This window comes from Ahaetulla prasina, chromosome 15, assembly GCF_028640845.1.
Source record: "Ahaetulla prasina isolate Xishuangbanna chromosome 15, ASM2864084v1, whole genome shotgun sequence".
In the NCBI taxonomy this organism is placed as follows: Eukaryota; Metazoa; Chordata; class Lepidosauria; order Squamata; family Colubridae; genus Ahaetulla; species Ahaetulla prasina.
This window is the reverse complement of record NC_080553.1, coordinates 9290239-9312068: the sequence shown is the minus strand read 5'-3', so window position 1 is coordinate 9312068 and position 21830 is coordinate 9290239. Positions and strand designations below refer to the sequence as shown.

General features: G+C 43.4%; 1 protein-coding gene across 5 annotated transcripts in view; it reads right to left on the bottom strand.

The window, feature by feature from the left end:
* Positions 1-21830, bottom strand: part of ARVCF (ARVCF delta catenin family member) — a 404277-nt gene that overhangs the window by 170799 nt on the left and 211648 nt on the right. The window lies entirely within an intron of this gene.

The window sequence follows — 21830 nt, the reverse complement described above, 5'->3', positions numbered from 1 at the left end:
CTAGGACATTCCTCAGCGTTCGGAAGCAGATAAGAAGGCCCCGGCTGCGGTGAAAGCGGACGAGACACAACACGAACTGACTGAAGTGGCAGAACCAGAGGTGGGTTTCAGCAGGTTCTGGCCAGTTCTGGAGAACCGGTAGCGGAAATTTTGAGTAATTCGGAGAACCGGTAGTCAAAATTCTGTCTGGCCCTGCCCCCATCTGTTCTCTGCCTCCTGAGTCCCAGCTGATGGGGAGGAAATGGGGATTTTGCATTAACCTCCCCCTGGAGTAGGGAGGGAATGGAGATTTTACAGTAGCCTTCCCCTGCCACGCCCACCAAGCCATGCCATGCCACGCCCACCAAGCCACACCCACAGAACTGGTAGTAAAAAATTTGAAACCCACCACTGCTGAATTCCATCTTTGATCTTGCATAGCTGTTGGGTTTCATGATGGCTGCCTCCTGTTTCTATTCTACTCCCCCCCTTTTTTTATTTTATTTTATTTCCAGCAATGTTTATACACCTTTGGGCACAACCAGACTATACACTCAAGAATCTTTCCAAAGCTAGAGGGTTAAATATGTACTAAAATAAAATCAAGCAAAGCCAGAAAAAAAGAGAGAGGGAGAGACGTTTGTTTAAAGATCACCTTGCTCCAATTAGGTAGCTTCCTACTGAGATCAGCATCTTCACTTTCTTTGGGGCAGTGTAAGAAACTGGCCACAGCAGGTGACGGCGGAAACAAAGCATTTCTTCCTTCCTGGGCAAAAATGCCTCTCCTAAAAAATAATGCTGATTTTTTTGTTTCTCTTGCAAGATCGCTCCTATTAAGACACAAGCGACTTTAAAGGAGAATATTTGCAGCTCAGGGTTGAAATGAGGGGTCCTTGGCAGGGGTGGGCTTCAAAAATTTTAGCAAGGGGTTTGTTGTGTCTGCGCCACCCCGAGCCGGGCCTCCTGCCAGAAAGTGACTTGGAAAGTGAGGGGGAAGGGCTGTCAGGACTTACCTCGGGAGCACCAGCTTCCCTGGCTCAGCTCCAGGAGCCAGAGGCAGGCCAGGTGAAAGAGATAATGAGGCCTCCGTCCCCTGATTCTTTCCCCCCCAGGCCACGCCTCCAGACCCAGCTGATGGCAATCAGGCCTGGCTGGACCCTAGGTTTCGTAGGCAGGAGAGGCGGGAACAACAGAAGCAGGGGTGGGGCAGGCTAGGAAGTGCTGAGTCATGGAGCCACATCCCACAGGATATAAAAGCAGCAAGGGCTGCTATGCCTCTTCGTAGCAGGCAAATCAACTGATTAACTAAGAGCTGAAGTACTGTTTGTTCCTAGTGACTCATCGGCGTCGAGGGAGATAACAGTGACACTTGGCAGACGCTGACTATTTTGCTGCCAGAGCTGATAGTGCCGGCTAATTAAGCCATTGCTCAGATGGACAGAACAGCTGGCTTGCTTAAGCAACTCTAAAAAGAACACTGGTTAGATTCAGGTTACACGGACATCCAAGTTTTATTTTGTCCAACTCAAGGTGGCATGTATGATGCACCCGCCTATCTTCCCCCCCCCAAAAAAAAAACCCTGTGGTGGATGTGGCCTGGATTCCCAGGCTGCAATACGGAGGAACAAGAAGAGAAGTTTAGATAGTGGTTGGAAGAGGGTCAGGTTAGCTCCTCCCTAGAAGATCTCAGTAAATCTTTCACGATGCAAGCAGCTGAATTTAGTTGGGCAAGATTCTGTCTATGGTGAAGAACAACAAAGATAATTGCTTAGAAGTAGCTTCATCCCTGGAGGAGCCTCTCTGGGAGACTTTGGAGGCTAGGGAGAGCAAAAAACGTCACTTCTAGTCCAACCGGAAGCTGGGAAATGGGCCGTTTTTGGCCTCCGGAGAGCCTCGGGAGGAAGTCAGAGGGGCTCTGGAGCCAGGTGAGAGAGAAAAATGGAGCTACCGGGCGATCGCGTGCCAGGAGAGAGGGGGGCACGGGGGTTGCACATGTATGCGAGGGGTGCATAGAATTATGGGTGAGAGCACGCACATATGCGACATTCCCCCCGCCCGCCCCTTTCTACCACGCGATAGCAAAAAGGTTAGCCATCACTGGTATAGGGCAATGATGGCGAACCTTTTCGGCACCGAGTCTGGGTCACAACCCAGAAGAGGAGCTGCCCAGGCCGCATGCGCCCCCCCCACCCGAAAATGAACTTCCAGTTTCTGCCGTGCGTATGCTCGCTGGCCAGCTAGTCTTCCAGGTTTCTGGTGCGCATGCGCGCGCAATGATCAGCTAACCAGCATGCATGATCACACAGGAAAACAGAAGACCAGTTCTTCCAATTTCTGGCACTGCCACACGCACTAAGGCCAATTGATCGTTGCGCACACAATGCACGCCGGAAAACCAGAAGAGAAACAGGCAATGTCATGCGTGCCAGGCAACATGGCTTCATGTACTACTTTGGGCATGCATGCCATAAGTTCGTCATCATCTATGTTCAACACAGACTTCAACGGATCATTAGAACTGCAGCAAAAACAATGGCTACCAACCTGCCTTCCATAGAGGACCTGTATACAGCACGAGTCAAAAAGAGGGCTGTGAAAATATCTACAGATCCCTCACATCCTGGACATAAACTGTTTCAACTCCTACCCTCAAAACGACGGTATAGAACACTGCACATCAGAACAACTAGACACAAGGACAGTTTTTTGCCGAACGCCATCACTCTGCTAAACAAATAATTCTCTCAACACTGTCAAACTATTCACTAAGGCTGCATTACTATTAATCTTCTCATCGCTCCTATCACCCATCTCCTCCCACTTATGACTGTATGACTGTAACTTGTTGCTGTATTCTTACAATATATATTGATTGTTTCCTAGTATGATTCGATTGCTTATTTGTACCCTATGACTATCATTAAGTGTTGTACCTTATGATTGTTGACAAATGTATCTTGTCTTTTTATATACACTGAGAGCATATGCACCAGAGACAAATTCCTTGTGTGTCCAAATCACACTTGGCCAATAAAAAATACTATCTATCTTCTATTTATTATTATTTTTAACTTCCTAATCAGGCCAGCAGAGCTGAGGAATCCTGATGGTCTCCTATCCTAAACTGCAGCATTTAAATGAAGTATTTTATTTATTTATTTATTTTTATTTATTATTTAAATTTATATACCGCCCTATCTCCCAAAGGACTCAGGGCGGTTCACAGGCATATAAAACATCAGTGTACAAAATTAAAATAATCTTTAAAAAACTTATTCCAGTGCCCTATCATTAAAAATAGAAATATAAATATTAAAATCAATTTAAAACCCCTATAAAATTTAAAATCTAAGCCAGTCCTGCACAGATGAATAAATGTGTCTTGAGCTCGCGACGGAAGGTTCGAAGGTCCGGAAGTTGACGGAGTCCTGGGGGGAGCTCGTTCCAGAGGGCGGGACCCCCCACAGAGAAGGCCCTTCCCCTGGGCGCCGCCAGACGACACTGCCTAGCTGACGGCACCCTGAGGAGTCCCTCCCTGTGAGAGCGCACGGGTCGGTGAGAGGTATCTGGTCGCAGTAGGCGGTCCCGTAGATAACCCGGCCCTATGCCATGGAGCGCTTTAAAGGTGGTCACCAAAACCTTGAAGCGCACCCGGAAGGCCACAGGTAGCCAGTGCAGCCTGCGCAGGATAGGTGTTATGCGGGAGCCACGAGGGGCTCCATCTATCACCCGCGCAGCCGCATTCTGGACTAACTGTAGCCTCCGGATGCCCTTCAAGGGGAGCCCCATGTAGAGAGCGTTGCAGTAATCCAGGCGAGACGTCACGAGGGCGTGAGTGACCGTGCATAGGGCGGAATAGCCAAAGTTATGTAGATTATGAATCAACTTCAAAATTTAAATGTATTCCAGTACATTGCCACGATCAATCAAATCTGCGTCTTTAGACTATTACAACAGCGGAATAGATTAGTTAAAACCTGCAGCTTTCCCTTTCATTTTTTTTTTTAAATCCTGGGGAAATATATCTCTTTGGCATTTTCCTCCTGGAATTTAGTCATTCTTGAAATTACCAATTTTTATTTTTAACCGAAATGCGGCTCTACTAAAACGCTTCAAAATGAATCCAAGACACACCAGCCATGGAAGGGGTATATAAACTCAATAAACTCGCTTTTAATTAAGTCGGTCCATTAGGCCGAGAGAATCAATGTCAGAGTGAATCTAATCGGAGGCTATTGAATAGGATACCCTTGATCATTCATTCTCGCAGCCGATATCGTTTTTGGTTTTGCAAAAAACAAAACAAAACATAACACAACAAAAAACAACCCACAACAACCGTCAGGATGTCATTCAAGTGCGATACGCACTTCCACAAATTTTTGCATAAGGAGGAACATCTTCGCTGGCGGTTTTTATTTCAGGCCCGTTATCACGAACTTCAAATCCGTAACTAATCTGCTTGCAATTATTGTAATTGCCTCTCATTTCTCTAAATACGACAAATGTCAAACTGTCATCCTTATTCCAAAATAGTCTTGAAGATTTGACATCTCGTACTTAGGTTAAAACCGCTTCCCATTGATAAATATTTACAAATCAAGGTGACATTTTCTTAAGCTCTACTTCCAACGGGAGAAGAGGTACAAAGGTGAAATGATTCTGCATTTTGAAGCCTGCGGTTGTGTGTGAGGATGTATTTGTTACCAGATTCTGCAGGTATCTACCTTGGGAGAGAAATTGCAGCTTGCAAAATGGAGGGCTTTCACACAACCTATTTTATGTCCTGTAGTAGCAAGTCCGTATCGTACAAATATTCTCACTGCGCCAATATTTCTTGGCACTGTCTGAGCTTGGTTGTTTTCTTGCTGATGTTTCATGACCCAACTAGGTAACATCATCAGTGTTAGAAGAGAGTGGGGCTTAGGAGGAGGAGGAAGAGGAGGAGGAGAAGGAGGAAGACTGAGGGATCCTTGGTGTTCTCTGAACTTGGTTGTTTTCTTGCAGATGTTTCATGACCCAACTAGGTAACATCATCAATGTTAGAAGAGAGTGGGGAGGAGGAATTAGGTTCTTGGAACTCTCTGAGCTTGGTTGTTTTCTTGCTGTTTCATGACCCAACTAGGTAACAGTATGAGTGTTAGAAGAGAATGAGGAGGAGGAGGAGGAGGAGGAGGAGGAGGAGGAGGAGGAGGAGGAATTAAGTTCTTGGCACTCTCTGAGCTTGGTTGTTTTTTTGCTGATGTTTCATGTCCCAACTAGGTAACATCATCAGTGTTAGAAGAGACTAAGTTTTGTGGACAGGAGGACGACGATGAGGACAATGACTATGGGTTGTTTTCTTGCAAACGTTTCATTACCCAACTAGGTAACATCATCAGCGCTACAAGAGAGTAGGGTTTCATTTCTATTGCTCTCTACTCTCACTATTGTTTGCTAGGATCAGACGAGACGAGGAAGGAGGAAGAGAGATAGGCCTGTCAGCTGGCCAATGGAGGGCAGCGATGATGGAGAAATAAAATTGCTCCACTCAGCGCACACACACACACACACACACACACACACAACCCATAACCCCTCCCCTAACAAAATGTTTAAACACCGCAAATTAACACAGCGTTCTCCAGCTTTCCAAGATGCATCGGTACCAATCCTGGGTTACATTCATTCTAAAGACTGAACATGATCGTTCGCCTGCTCCATTTAGCAATAGTCTTCACCGCCTGGAATTCGTTGCTGCAAACGACAATAGTCCTTCTTATCTAACCGTTATTAAGCCCCATCTTCAGCGAACGTTCAGCAAATATTCAATTTAGAGAGCTGGGAGGGAAATCAATTAATATCAGCTATCTGCAGAGAAGGAATGTCGGGTTCTCTTCCCCCCCCCCCCCCGTCTTTACACTGAATAAATAAACAATTCCTTTGCCTTGGTAATCAACTAAAATGTTGTAAGAGTGAAGATGTTTACTTTCCCTCTTCCAGGTTTATCATGCCAAGCGATGTAGTCCCTGCGCTACTTTATTGAACACCGGAGATTCTGCAGATCATTACCTCCGGCAGACAAAAAAGACATTAATGGCAGGATTGATGAGGTAGATGGGAACAGCTCCACAGCATGTCAGGCTATTTGCACAAGGTATATACACAAACAAACAGCCACGCTTAATGGAACCCGGCAAAGAGCTTGGTACCTATAGAAGGGAATATCTGTAGCAGAGGTTGAACCGTGGGGTCCTGTTGTGACCGAGGCCCAAGTAGTTATTACCAGACACAATCAGTTCTAAACGAACGTATTTTATTAGAACAGCTGAGAATTACTTCATTTAATAAGTTTTTTAATTGTATTTTAATTGTATTTATTGTGTATTGTGTATTTTTTACCTGGCTGTGAACCGCCCTGAGTCCTTCGGGAGAAGGGCGGTATACAAATTTAAATAATAAATAAATAAATAAATTCTCAGCTTAGGCCAAATTAAGTCCAAAACAAAGTCCTTCAGAAAAGTCCTTTGGCCTTATTGCAAACCTTTGTTGTCTTTGGCACCCTGCCAAAGGCTATCCTTGGCAAAGCCCCACGTAAGACGACAGCTAGAAACAAAAGTAGCAATGTTGCTTTCCTACAAAGAGCCCAAGAGCTGTTGCTGCTCTTTTAAGCCTTACGGGAGGGGCCAATCATTTCCTGGCCTTACTCCCGAGTCATCCTTTTTGCTTTAGCTGCTCTTGCCTTCTGGCAGCTCTTCGCATGTATGCACTAGTTACAGGCTCCTCCTGTTCCTCTGCCTCTCTGCTGCTGTCCGCCTCTGGAGGCTTCGGAGCCCACGCATCGCTCCCAGATGGCCCTAGCCCCATCTCTACCTCCGATGCAGAGCCCTCATCCAGGCCTTCACCTGACTCCAGGACTGACCTATTGTCCTCTCCAGCAACCTCACTGCCCGACTCTGCTGCCAGCTCTGCGGGCTACTGGCAGACAACAACAGGTCCTTGGTTCTCTCTGAGCTTGGTTGTTTGCTTACAGATATTTTATTAGACAACTAGGTAACTTCATTAGTGCTTGAAGGGAGTGGGATTTGTAGGAAGGAGGAAGAGGAGGATTGTAGGGTCCTTGGTGCTCTCTGAGCTTGGTGGGTTTTTTGCAAACATTTCATTACCAAATTAAAGTAACATCATCAGTGCTAGAAGGGAGTGGGATGGAGGAGGAGGAGGAGGAGGAAAAGTATATGTTTTCATAAAAAAGGAGCAGTAGAATAGAATAGAATAGAATAGAACAGAACAGAACAGAACAGAACAGAACAGAACAGAACAGAACAGAACAGAATAGAATTTTTTATTGGCCAAGTGTGATTGGACACACAAGGAATTTGTCTTGGTGCATGCGCTCTCAGTGTACATAAAAGGAAAGATACCTTCATCAAGGTTCAACATTTACAACACTTAATGATAGTCATAGGGTACAAATTTAACACTTAATGATACAACAATTAATGATAGTCATAGGCTACAATTAAGCAATATCAGGAAACAATATCAATATAAATCATAAGGATTACCAGCAACAAAGTTACAGTCATACAGTCATAAGTGGAAGGAGATGGGTGAAAGGAATGATGAGAAGATTAATAGTAGTGCAGATTTAGTAACTAGTTTGGCAGTGTTGAGGGAATTATTTGTTTAGCAGAGTGATGGCCTTCGGGAAAAAACTATTCTTGTGTCTAGTTGTTCTGGTCTGCAGTGCTCTATAGCGTCGTTTTGAGGGTAGGAGATGAAACAGTTTATGTCCAGGATGTGAGGGATCTGTAAATATTTTCACGGCCCTCTTCTTGATTCGTGCAATATACAGGTCCTCAGTGGAAGGCAGGTTGGTAGCAATTATTTTTTTATGCAGTTCTAATTATCCTCTGAAGTCTGTGTCTTTCTTGTTGGGTTGCAGAACCAAACCAGACAGTTATGGAGGTGCAGATGACAGACTCAATCATTCCTCTGTAGAACTGGATCAGCAGCTCCTTGGGCAGTTTGAGCTTTCTGAGTTGGCACAGAAAGAACATTCTTTGTTGTGCTTTTTTGATGACATTTTTTATGTTAGCTGTCCATTTTAGATCTTGCGATATGGTAGATTCTAGAAATTTGAAGGTTTCTACTGTTGATACTGTGTTGTCTAGTATTGTGAGAGGTGGAAGTATGGAAGGGTTTCTCCTAAAGTCTACCACCATTTCTACGGTTTTGAGTGTGTTCAGTTTGTTTCGGTCGCACCACAAGGCTAGTCGTTCAACCTCCCGTCTATATGCGGATTCATCATTGTCTCGAATGAGACCAATCACTGTTGTGTCATCTGCGAACTTCAGTAGTTTAACAGATGGATCGTTGGAGATGCAGTCATTGGTATACAGAGAGAAGTGGGGAGAGCACACAGCCTTGGGGGAGAAGGAGGTGAAGGAGGAAGAGGAGGAGGAAGAAGAGAAGGTGGCAAAGAAGCTAAGGCGGAAGAAGATAAGAAGGAAGAGAGGAGAAGGAAGAAAAGGAGAAGGAGGAGGAGGAGGGGGAGGGGGAGGAAGAGGACAACAATGACTATGGGATCCCTGAGCTTGTTTGATTTCTTGCAGACATTTCAGGACTCAACTAGATAACATTATCAGCTCCAGAAGCAAGAGGAGTTTGTGAAGAGGAGGAGGAGGAGGAGATCTGTAAAAAAGATGTTGAGACTCTAGAAAGAGTGCAGAGAAGAGCAACAAAGATGATTAGGGGACTGGAGGCTAAAACATATGAAGAACGGTTGCAGGAACTGGGTATGTCTAGTTTAATAAAAAGAAGGACTAGGGGAGACAGGATAGCTGTGTTCCAATATCTCAGGGGTTGCCCCAAAGAAGAGGGAGTCGGGCTGTTCTCCAAAGCACCTGAGGATAGAACAAGAAGCAATGGGTGGAAACTGATCAAAGAAAGAACCAACTTAGAACTAAGGAGAAATTTCCTGACAGTTAGAACAATTAACAAGTGGAACGACTTGCCTGCAGAAGTTGTGAATGCTCCAACACTGGAAATTTTTAAGAAAATGTTGGATAACCATCTGACTGAGATGGTGTAGGGTTTCCTGCCTGGGCAGGGGGTTGGACTAGAAGGCCTCCAAGGTCCCTTCCAACTCTGTTGTTATGTTATATTATGTAGGGTCCTTGTTGCTCTTTGAGCTTGGTTGTTTTCTGGCCAAAGTTTCATTACCCAACTAGGTAACAACATTAGGGCTTCATATTAACCAACTTCAGGAAAAATCTTCATTGAAAGTAACCAGATTTATCCTCCCATTCTTTTCCACTCCTCTCACCGCTTAGCCGGTCTGCACGCGCCACGAGTTATCACCGCAAAAAGCGTACCCCCAAAAACAGCATGGGGAAACTAGCAGGGTGTCATGTCCCACTCCTCCGCTGACGGCCGGGTCAGGGAAATCCGAATCAGGCGTGTCTCTGCAGCTCTGCCAAAGTCCTAGCAAAGTCCTCAGGGCAGGCAGGAGACCAGAAAGTGACTTCAGCAAGATATGTTTAGACTTTGCCTGACTCAGAGAATGCCAGAAAGCAGGTCCTTTATATAGGCCATGGGGTGTGGCTCTATGACTCAGTACTTATCCAGGCCTGCCCCTCCCTTCCTTCTGTTGCCTCCGTCTATCAAGTCTTCTGACGCGAGGGTCACTCCAGTCTGCAGCTGTTGGCAATTGACCTCCCTCAGGCTCACATGCTGTGGAGGAGGGGGAGGGGTCTAGTTGCTCCGTTTGCCTGAGCATGGAGCCAGAGCTGGGGGCTGGAGATACTTCCTCCTCTTCAGCCTGTCTGGGCATGGAGCAAGGGCTGGGGCCGGGAGGCATACTAGGACATTCCTCCATGTTCAGAAGCAGATAAGAAGGCCCCGGCTGTGGTGAGATCGGACGAGACACAACACAGGGTGATTTGGAGGAGACAGAGTGGCAGCTTTCTGTCTTGGTTGTGACTTGACATCCAACATCCCCGAGCACGAAAAAAGAGAAAAACAATTAGAGCAGCTTCCCACCAGAGCTCATCAGTAAGCATTTTCTCTTTCTCCAGAAACGCTGAATGCAAATGTTGCACTTTTCTTTATGACACTCTTTGTTGAAATGCAAAAAAACCCAACTTTTTTTTTTGCTCAGCTTTTTTGCATTGGAGCAATTAAGAGACGTGGAGGGATTTGCATTCAAAATGAAGTTGGCCTTAATTTGAGAAAAATGACAGCCTTGTTTTTTCCAAACCTCTGGTTTTATCTGCTCTTTCCTTACATGCCGGTTACCATCGAGGACATACAGGTAGCCGTCGACTTACAAGGAGTTTGTTGGGAGAGATGGTATTCAGCTGGTATGCCCGAACTGATAGCGGAAATCACAGATGGGCCTGCTCTCCCCCACCCCCTGGCTCTATGCCATCTTATTTAGACACATTTTTTAGGCCAGGCCAGGGGTGAAATGCTGCCAGTTCGGACCGGATCATGCGATCCGGTAGCGATGGGGGCAGGTAGTTCAGAGAACTGGTAGCAAAAATCCCTGACCCCCCACCCCACCGGCCACACCTCACTGTTCCTCTTCTGTGTCCCTGAAGCTCTCAGTGGTGATATAGCTGCAAACGGCCTTAAATGACTGCCGCGGCGCTTCAAAGGGCCTCACTACAGCTAATCAGTGCTGTAGGCAGCTAGTAGACTGGTGCCTCTATTTTTAAAGAAGAGGGGTGCCCCCACAAAAAAGGCAATTAGTAGACCGGTGCCTCTATTTTTTAAAAAAGTAGACCGGTGCCTCCCAAAAAAAAGGCAATTGGTAGACCGGTGCCTCTATTTTTAAAGAAGGTAGACCAGTGCGCTCCCAAGTTTTGTATACTTTATTATTTTTATTAATTTATTATTATTGGCCATGCCCATTTAGTCACCTACCAAGCCACGCCCACCAATTAAGTCACGCCCACAGAACCGGTAGGGAAAATTTTTAGATTTCACCTCTGGGCCGGGCACATGTGCGGAAGACGTGCGTGCAAGCAAAGCACTTGTGCAGAAGACCAGGTGCATTTGTGGAAGGCCGGGCGCATGTGCGAAAGGAAGGCGTGCACGTGAACTGGGCAGGTGTGCGCATGACGTAAGCGTGCGCGCGGGTGGGGCGAAACGGTAGTAACATAATGTGAAACCCACCCCTGTTTGTTGGGTGACCAAAGTTACAACAGCACTGAAAAAGTGACGTAAGCATCACAGCATCCCCATGGTCACGTGATTAAAAATACAGATGCTTAGCAACTTGCATGTATGGTTATTTACGATGGTTGCAGTGTCCTGAGGTCCATGGAATTCAAGGAGGAGCTTGGACTTAATCCACTTGCGGCTACATAGAGATTCTAGGCTGATGTCTCTTTTCACTCCGCCGCCCCCCCCCCCCGATCTTGCCATTCCTTCTCCTACCTACAGTATAGTGACCAGATGTCCCGCTTTTGGCGGGACAGTCCCGCTTTTTAATAATTTGTCCCGCGTCCCGCAGCAATTCCAAAAAGTCCCGATTTTTTTTTTGTTTCACTCCCATTCTGAAAATGGGAGGCAGCAACGCAAGAGGAGGAGGTGGAGAAGGGGGAGTGGCAGAGAAGGGGGCGCGAGAGGGAGGAAAGACGCCGCTTGACTTCACCCGAGAGGAAGAGCCGAGAGGAGAGCCGAGCCTGCCTGGAAGAGCCGAGAGGAGAGCCGAGCCTGCCTGGAAGAGCCGAGAGGAGAGCCGAGCCTGCCTGGAAGAGCGGAGAAGCAGCAGCCGCTCCTCCTCCTTCAGGCAGATGTCAAGTCTCAGCACGCATGCGCAGCCCCCCCCCCCCGGTCAATGGTGTCCCGCTTTGCCATCGCTGAAATCTGGTCACTTTAACCTACAGCAAGAGTTTCCAAACTTGGCAACTTGAAAACTTGTGGACTTCAATTCCCAGAATTCCTCAGCCAGCAGAGAAGGAAAGAGGAAGAATTCTGGGAGATGAAGTCCGCAGAGTTGAGGTCTTTATAATATATGTATTATTTATACATTTTTCATTAGTAGCCATAAAAACTCAATAACTATGTGAACAGTGTGTCGTCTGGGTACAGTTAATTTTGGAAAATAATAATAGTAATAATATAATAGTAATAATAACAATAATATTCATAAAATTTATAATAATAATAGTCAAAGTACAGAAAAATTGCTGCTGACTGTAAAAACAGAGAACATTATAAAAACAACAGAAACAAAGGCAGAATATAAGGAAAAAAAGCTGGATGACAGATTAAATAGATGGAAAACCAAAGCTTTGCATGGACAGCACTTGAAAAACATTGAAGGAAAATGTGATGACAACTTGACATGGGCATGGCTTAAGATGGGAACCATCAAGAAAGAAATGTTTAATATTCACTGCTCAAGAACAAGCACTACAAACTAATGCCATGAAAGCAAGGATACAAAAATCCACCAACAATCCAAACTGCCGACTTTGCAACAACAAAGTCGAAACTGTTTCACATTTAATATGTGAATGCTGCAAAATCGCACAAACTGATTACAAAGCTAGACACGACCGAGTTGCTAAATTAATCCACTGGTCATTATGTAAAAAATACGACTTGCCTGCATCCAAAAAGTCATGGGAACATAAAGTGGAGGAAGTTATAGAAAATGAGAAGGTGAAGATCTTTTGGGACTTTCAAATACAGACGGATCATCACTTGGAACACAACACGCCAGTTATCACAGTTGTTGAAAACCGAAACGTACAATTTATTGACATCGTGGTACCAGGAGATGCCAGAGTCGAAGAAAAAGAACTGGAAAAAATCATGAAATATCGCAACCTGGCCATCAAAACTACGCGATTATGCCTATACACAAATTATGCTCAATCGGGCCTGCTCAGCCGCCACTCCCTTCCCCAATCCTTTCTACCCTTCTCTACCATCTTCTACTTTCCTCAACCTTCCTCCTCCTCACTTTCCTACTTCCTCTCCTCCTTCCCACTTCCATCCTTTCTAACCCTCTCTCTTCCCCTCCTACCCTCTCTTCCCCCTCCCTTGTTTCCTACCTACCTGCCTACCTACATTCTTCCTTCCTTCTACTCCTCTCTCCCTACCCTTTCCCTTCTGGAGTGTTTGCTGAGCGGCCCCAACCTTACACCATTCCAAATTATTTAATTCTACATTTATTCCTATACAATGGCAATCAATCAATTTCTAATCTTCCCCTTTCCCCCCCCCCCATTTCCCCTCCCACCTCCCCACCCCCAAGACTTCCCAGAACAGAATACAGGGTATAGTATCTAACAAACATAATCTAAAATAAAACATAAAACATAGTCCTCAATCATTTCCCACCTTCACACTATCAATTCCCTTCTTTCTTAAACATACTAATACAAAACAAATCCTAACTCCACTCAAAAACTAATTGGTATTTTTTAGTCTGATACTTATTTTGAATATAATCAATCCACTTTCTCCATTCCAAAATATATTAAGAAGTTACTTGATTGATCCCTAGGATGCTGGCAGCAACCTGTATCAGCCATTAGCACCAGTCAGTGGTATTTATGATACATTTTTAAATGTTCAGTTGACTGAGTTTCATGTTTAATGAATAAAAGAATAATAATCATAATAACATTTCTTTATCCATATTAATATACAAGTCTTCAATTTGCCTAGTTTGGAGACCCCTGTTTTATAGGCAATCTTTTCCTTGCAACTCTACGATTCAAATTCCTGGTTTTAGCAAAAGCTGCAGTGTTGCTCCCATAAAGGTTAGCCAAGGTCCAGTTTCAAGTCAGGTTGGGACTTTGCCCTTATAAAGAAAATTATAAAGAAAATCCATAACAGCGTGTCAAGACTCCACCATCCGACTCCCTTCCTACTCTAAAGACCAAGAGTCCAGCTTGGATTTTTTTTTTAAAAAAAGAAAAGACAATAAATTTATGACTGGCCGCCTCCCAAGCTATACAAGGAGATTTGTGATCTCATTCATTCACTCCGTGCAAAGCTACCGGGGAGGTGGGTGGAAATGCAATAGCATAATCAGCATGCCAAGAAGCTGGGAAATTAATCTAATTAAACCACATAAGAAAAATAGCACTAGGGGGAGGAGGAAAAAAAAACGAAGAATCACGAGCAAAATACATCAGAGCTTAAGTAATTTGCACTCAGGTCAAAAACCTGCCTTTAATCGACATCCGTCTTTATCACCCACTGGGAATAGCATTTATCTTGCAAAATCCTACAAGGAAAGGTTTTCATTTCTGGTATAAATAACACCGATGAGTTGGCTCTGCAACCCGACAAGAAAGACACAGACTTCAATGGATAGTTAGAACTGCAGAAAAAATAATGGCTACCAACCTGCCTTCCATTGAGGACCTGTATACTGCACGAGTCAAAAAGAGGGCTGTGAAAATATCTACAGACCCCTCGCATCCTGGACATAAATTGTTTCAACTCCTACCCTCAAAACGACTATAGAGCACTGCACACCAGAACAACTAGACACAAGGACAGGTTTTTTCCTGAATGTCATCGCTCTGCTAAACAAATAATTCCCTCAACACTGTCAAACTACTTACTAAGACTGTATTACTATTATTCTTCTCTTCCTTACTAGTATCTATCTCTTCCCACTTATGGCTATATCCATGTTGCTTGTATCTTGACAGCTTATATTGGTTTTTATTGTTTCCTATTACGAATTGATTGCTTATTAGTATCCTATGATACTAGTGATCCTATGATCACTAAGAGTTGTATCTTATGATTCTTGACAGCCGTGGCAAGAAAATACATAACATGGGGCAGAGCTCACTTAAGAAATGTTGATTTTTATCCAAGATTTCAAAATATTGAGGAGGAGAAAGGAGAAAAATCGGTCTGACGTGACAGCTGAGATTTTGATGGAAGCCCTGGATCAAACCAAGGAGAAGATTTTAAATGAAATTGACGAAGCTTTTAGAGCATGTACAAGATATGCGATGAGAAACAAATTGCCAGGAGAAGTATGTGTAAGATTTACAAAGAAAGACTTGAAAATAGAGATATTGCAAGCAGCAAGTATTACAGCACTAAAACACAAAGATAAAGAAATTGAAAAATTTTAGATTGTGCATAAACGAACAGATTAACTTTGAGGATTAAAGAAAGAAAGGATTCAGAATATTTTAAGATATGGGATAAATTTTACCATTGGTTAGAAGAAAAGTACAGATAAGCAATGGATAATTATGTATGAAAATGATAATAATGTATTTGTGGAAAAAATGGTAATCGTTCAAATTGAAGCGAAGAAAGAAGAAACAACAAAATGAGGGAGCCAGGAAGAAAACACCGAGACGTCACATGGAAGGAATTGCTGATGTTTTAAATGTCTGTCTGTCTATAAAATAAAAAACTTTAAAAAATGATTCACTTAGCAACAGAAGTCTTGGGCATCAACTGTGATCGTAAGTTGAAGACTACCTGTAGCCTTAGATCGAGTAGGACAGATGCTGTCGTCATTCCTTTGATTGAGTTGGTTTGATCATTAGAAGAACAAAACACAATAATTCGGGAAATGATGAGGTTCCCCATTAGTGGGCAGCCTGGGTGGCTTATTTAGAAGCCCGATGCGCAAGAGCGAAAGAACGGGGGAAGAGGAGGAAAAGAGTAATCAAAGCCCCTTGCCATCCTCTCTGCCAGGCAGGATTATCTTTCTGCAATATTTCTGTAAATCCCCATTGTTCTAACAACCCGACCGACAATGCCAAAACCTTAATCCTGTGTGTCAGTGGGAAATTCACAGCTCAACAATTCCCATTCAGTCTCGGCCAAAAGTCTTAAGACTTGGACGAAGCCAAACATGTTCTTCTATGGGAAATGGCAGCCATAGCTAATCAATTTCAAATGATCAAGGAAGATTACTGGGGGAATGAGAAAGAGAGTTTTTTTAAAAAAAAAACAACTCCAAAAAAAAACACACATTCAGACCATATTCTAACCCAATCAAGAGCCACGGTGCCAGGAAATAATTATCTGTTGACGTCTACGTGAAAGTCGGAAGAAGAGGAAGAAAAGGAGAGGCCAAAGTTTAAATTCCACAACGAAGGAAATTATTAGGGGATGGTGTTTGGCTCTTCAGTTGCAGAATTGGTTGTTGGAAATGTTGGCAGGTACCACTGGTGAAATCCAATTTTTTTACTACCGGTTCTGTGGGCATGGCTTGGGCATGGTGTGGCTTGATGGGCGTGGCAGGGGAAGGATACTGCAAAATCCCCATTCCCTTCCCACTCCTGGGGGAACGATATTGCAAAACTTCCATTCCCACCCCACTCTGGGGCCAGCCAGAGGTGGCTTTTGCCAGTTCTCTGAACTACTCAAAATTTCCACTATCGGTTCTCCGAACTACTCAAAATTTCCGCTACCGGTTCTCCAGAACCCGTCAGAACCTGCCGGATTTCACCCCTGACAGGTACCCTGATGGGAAATGAGTCAACTCTGGCCATCAAGGAAAGTCCAATCCTTTTGTTCTATCGGCCTTATCAGCACTAAAATATTTGGTGCTCTGGGACCGTGGTTGTTTTCTTGCAAACGTTTCATTACCAAACTAGGTAACATCATCAGTGCTAGAAGGGAGCAAGGTTTGACAGGGCAAACCACTTGTATATAAATCCTTTAGCACTGATGTGTTTGGAGATTCTCAAGTCATCCAGGTTCTGGTTGTCCCAAAGGTGCTTTTTCAAGAGGCAACTGGACTTTCTGGGTTTTTTTCGAAGAGATTTCGCTTCTTATCCAAGAAGCTTCTTCAGCTAAGCTTCCTCAGAGCTGAAGAAGCTTCTTAGATGAGAAGTGAAAAGTCTTCAAAGAAAAACCAGAAAGTCCAATTGCCTCCTGAAAAAGCACCTTTGGGTTTAGCACTGATGGTGTTATCTAGCTGCGTGAAGCAACAAAGGTCTCCATAGGTCTTCTCTTCCTCCTTCTCCTATACTTTCGCATACCCCTCTCCTTTCTAACACTGATGATGTTACCTAGTTGGGTCATGAAATGTCTGCAAGAAAACAACTAAACTCAGAGAGCATCAAGAACCCCATAGTCTCTGTCTCCTCCTCCTCTTCTCCCTTCTAGCACTGGTGATGTTACCTAGTTGGGTCATGAAACATCTGCAAGAAAACCCCCAAGCTCATGAGAGCACCAAGGACCCCACAGTCCTCTTCCTCCAACTCCCTCTCTCCTAGCACTGATGATGTTACCTAGTTGGGTCATGAAACTTCTGCAAGAAAACCCCCAAGCTCATGAGAGCATCGAGGATCCCAAAATTCAACCCAGTTACAAATATTCTCCTCTATCAATTTCATCAGCATTACACCAACCTCAGAGCAATAGGTAAAAACGCCCTGAATTAAAACAAAAATGACGGCAATTGCTGAAGCTCGCACGACGCATCTCCAAAACAGCGCTAGCTTGGAAGTTACTCTTGTGTCAACAACACACTAACCCCGGCTAAAGGCTGCCCAACCTTGGTTTAGGCTTAAGATATTCCTGAAGTTGAGATTCCTGCAGTCCTTGCGTCATGAGAGACTTCTTGGCTAACGGGATGTGATGGTGGGTGGACTGCAACCGTTCTTCCTTTCAACAAATTCCCTTCTTGTTATTCTGAGTTGATGGTCTCCAGGAGAGGCGAGCCATCAAACTGTCTGACCTCAGAAACTGCTTTATGACAAATCAAGGAATCTGCTCTTGCACGCTCAAAGAACCAAAAAGCTTTTCATCCTTTCAAGAAGAAATATTTCCCAGCTTGGTTTTTTTTTTCCCTTTGTTTTATTTATTTATTTTTGGGAGCTCTTAGGAAGTGAACCTGAGACCTTCTACATGTAAAGAAGTTGAGCTGGCAGTTTTATCTTTGTCCTTATGACTCTCAAGCAAGTTGGGTGCTATAAAGCAAACGGGGCGGTGGGGGGGGACACAGATGCAGACAGACCGATAGATATGGATGGAGAGAGAGATAAAGAGATACAAATGAAGACAAACAGATATGAAGAGAGAGAGATTGATGATAGATAAGAGAGATAAGAGAGATAAGAGAGAGATTGATAGATGAATAGATAGATATAGGTAAATAGGTAAATAGATATAGAAATTTAGATAGAAGATAGAAAGAGAAAGATAGACAGATAGGCAGGCAGACAGACAGACAGACAGATAGATAAGATAGATAGATATAGATGAAAGGACAGATGATAGATAGATGTAGATGAGAAAGTTGATGACAGACAGACAAATAGAGAGACAGATGTACATGAGAAAGAGAATAGATGACAGACAGTTGGATAGATATAGATGAGAGAAAAAAGTAGGATAGGTAGGTAGGTAGGTAGGTAGGTAGATAGGTAGATAGATAAATATAGATAGATAAGAGAGAGAGAGAGAGAAAGAAAAAAGAAAGAAAGATAGATAGATAGATGATAGAGAAAGAAAGAAAGATAGATAGATGATAAAGAAAGAAAGAAAGAAAGATAGATAGATAGATGATAGATAGATCGATAGATTGATAAATAGGTGCAAACCTGTATACTGCAGGAGTCAAAAAAAGAGCTGTGAAAATACCTACAGACTGCTCACATCCTGAACATAAACTGTTTCAACTCCTACCCTCAAAACGACGCTATAGAGCACTGCACACCAGAACAACTAGACACAAGGAGAGTTTTTTCCCGAACGCCATCACTCTGCTAAACAAATAATTCCCTCAACACTGGCAAACTATTCACTAAGGCTGCATTACTATTAATCTTTTCATCGTTCCTATAACCCATCTCGTCCCACTTATGACTGCATGACTGTAACTGTTGCTTGTATTCTTACGATTTATATTGACTATTTCCTAGTATGTTTTGATTGCTTATTTGTACCCTATGACTATCATTAAGTATTGTAACTTATGATTCTTGATGAGTGTATCTTGTCTTTTTTATGTACACTGAGAGCATACGCACCAAAGACAAATTCCTTATGTGTCCAATCTCACTTGGCCAATAAATCTATCTATCTATCTATCTATCTATCTATCTATCTATCTATCTATCTATCTATCTATCTATCTATCTATCTATCTATCTATCATCTATCTATCTATCTATCTATCATCTCAGCTATAATATCTCTCTCTCAACTATCTATCTATCTATCTATCTCAGCTATAACTCTCATCTATCTATCTATCTATCTATCTATCTATCTATCTATCTATCTATCTATCTATCATCTCAGCTATAATATCTCTCTCAACTATCTATCTATCTATCTATCTATCTATCTATCTATCTATCTATCTATCTATCTCAGCTATAATAACTCTCATCTATCTATCTATCTATCTATCTATCTATCTATCTATCTATCTATCTATCTATCTATCTATCTATCTATCATCTCAGCTATAATATCTCTCTCTCATCTATCTATCTATCTATCTATCTATCTATCTATCTATCTATCTATCTATCTATCTATCTATCTATCTATCTATCTATCTATCTCAGCTATAATAACTCTCATCTATCTATCTATCTATCTATCTATCTATCTATCTATCTATCTATCTATCTATCTATCTATCTATCTATCTATCTATCTATCTATCTCAGCTATAATAACTCTCATCTATCTATCTATCTATCTATCTATCTATCTATCTATCTATCTATCTATCTATCTATCTATCTATCTATCTATCTATCTATCTATCTTGAACAGGAAAGGAAATGTCTCAGGGTTTCAATGACCACATTGTATAGACAAGGGTTAATTTTGGGGTGAGGGGGAACCTATGCTGGAGTATAATGCTGCTCCTGGTTGCAAAACTTTCAACAGCTGCAGTCAGTGGGTGAGTTTTATACTTCATCAAGATAACTTTAGCTGAATGGTCATTGAGATATTTTTCCTACCACGTTGTGGGCAGTGGCTTGGGAACAGCTGTGGAAAAAGCAACAACTCTTTAGACCCGAAGACAAAGTTCTTCGAACATGCAGGTAGTCCTCGACTTATGACTACAATGGGGACCAGAATATCCATTGCTAAGAAAGGTGGTTTTTAAAATGGGTTGTAATTGTACGCCGGTTGGCGGGGTGCTTGGATTTTAATCCTGTGATGGATGCTGCAAAATGTGAGGGGTTTGCATTCGTCGTTCATCTTTCTTGTAAAAAAGATTTTTTTTAAAGATAGTCCTCAACGTATAACCGGCCTTGGGGGCATAATGGTTAGAATGCAGTCTTGCAGGCTATTTTTTTTTAATTTGCATTTATATCCCGCCCTTCTCCGAAGACTCAGGGCAGCTTACACTATGTTAAGCAATAGTCTTCATCCATTTGTATATTATATACAAAGTCAACTTATTGCCCCCAACAATCTGGGTCCTCATTTTACCTACCTTATAAAGGATGGAAGGCTGAGTCAACCTTGGGCCTGGTGGGGCTTGAACCTGCAGTAACTGCAAGCAGCTGCTGTTAATAACAGACTGTCTTAGCAGTCTGAGCCACAGAGGCCCTTATTTCTGCTGATTGACGGCTGCCTGCAATTTGACAGTTCCAATTTGACCACGCTCAAGGTTGGCTTGGCCTTCCATCCTTCGGAGGTCGGTAAAATGAGGACCCAGATTGTTGGGGGCAACAGACTGATTCTGGAAAGTGGTATATCGGTCTAAGTGCTACTGCTATTGTTCTTCCTTTTCTCCTTTCTTCCTTCCATCCATCCATCCATCCATCCATCCATTCATGGTGCATAGTGGCTAGAATGGAGCATTGCAGGCTAACTCTGCCCCACTGCCAGGAGTTCGATCCTGACCAGTTCAAGGTTGATTCAACCTTCCATCCTTCTGAGATGGGTAAAATGAGGACCCAGATTGTTGGGTGCCATAGCCTGACTCTGTAAACCGCTTAAAGAGGGCTGAAAAGCACTGTGGTATAGAAGTCTAAGGGTTATTGGTATTGCCCTTCCTTCCTTCCTTCCTTCCTCCCTCCCTCCCTTCCTCCTTCCTTCCCTTCCCAATCCGACCACACTCAAGGTTGACTCAGCCTTTCATCCTTCAGAGGTTGGTAAAATGAGGCCCCAGGCTGACTCTGTAAACTGCTTAGAGAGGGCTGTAAAGCGGTATAGCAATAGCATTTACACTTATATACTGCTTCACAGGTATATAAGTCTAAGGACAATTGCTATTGTTGTTCTCCTTCCTTCCTTCCTTCCTTCCTTCCTTCCTTCCTTCCTTCCTTCCTTCCTTCCTTCCTTCTTCCCCTTCCCTTCCCTTCCCTTCCCTCCATCCATCCATGGTGCACAATGGTTAGAATGCAGCATTGCAGACTAATTCTGCCCACAGCCAGGAGTTCTATCTTAACCAGCTCAAGGTTGACTCAGCCTTCCATCCTTCTGAGGTGGGTCAAATGAGGACCCAGATTGTTGTGGGCCATAGGCTGACTCTGTAAACCGCTTAGAGAGGGCTGCAAAGCACTGTGAAGCAGTATATAAGTCTAAGTGCTGTTGCTATTTGTTTACCAATTGTTTCACCGTTTGAAGTTACACCTGCATGATATAAAGTGAATTACGACCTGGCCCCCTCACCTTGCAGTGTCCTAGGGTCATGTGACTGCCATCTGCAACCTTGTCAGTTGGCAACCAACAAGCAAAGGCAATGTAAAACTTAAAACCTTGTCACTTAACAACCACAATTCGTTTAATGGCGGTGATGAGCTTACTGAGGGTGGCCCAAAAAAAAAAAAAGTTGCAAAATCAGACATGGCTCATTTAAACTATCACCTGGCTTAGTGATGGAAATTCGGGTCCTATTTATGATAGTATATTAAGGACTACCTGTAAAATAT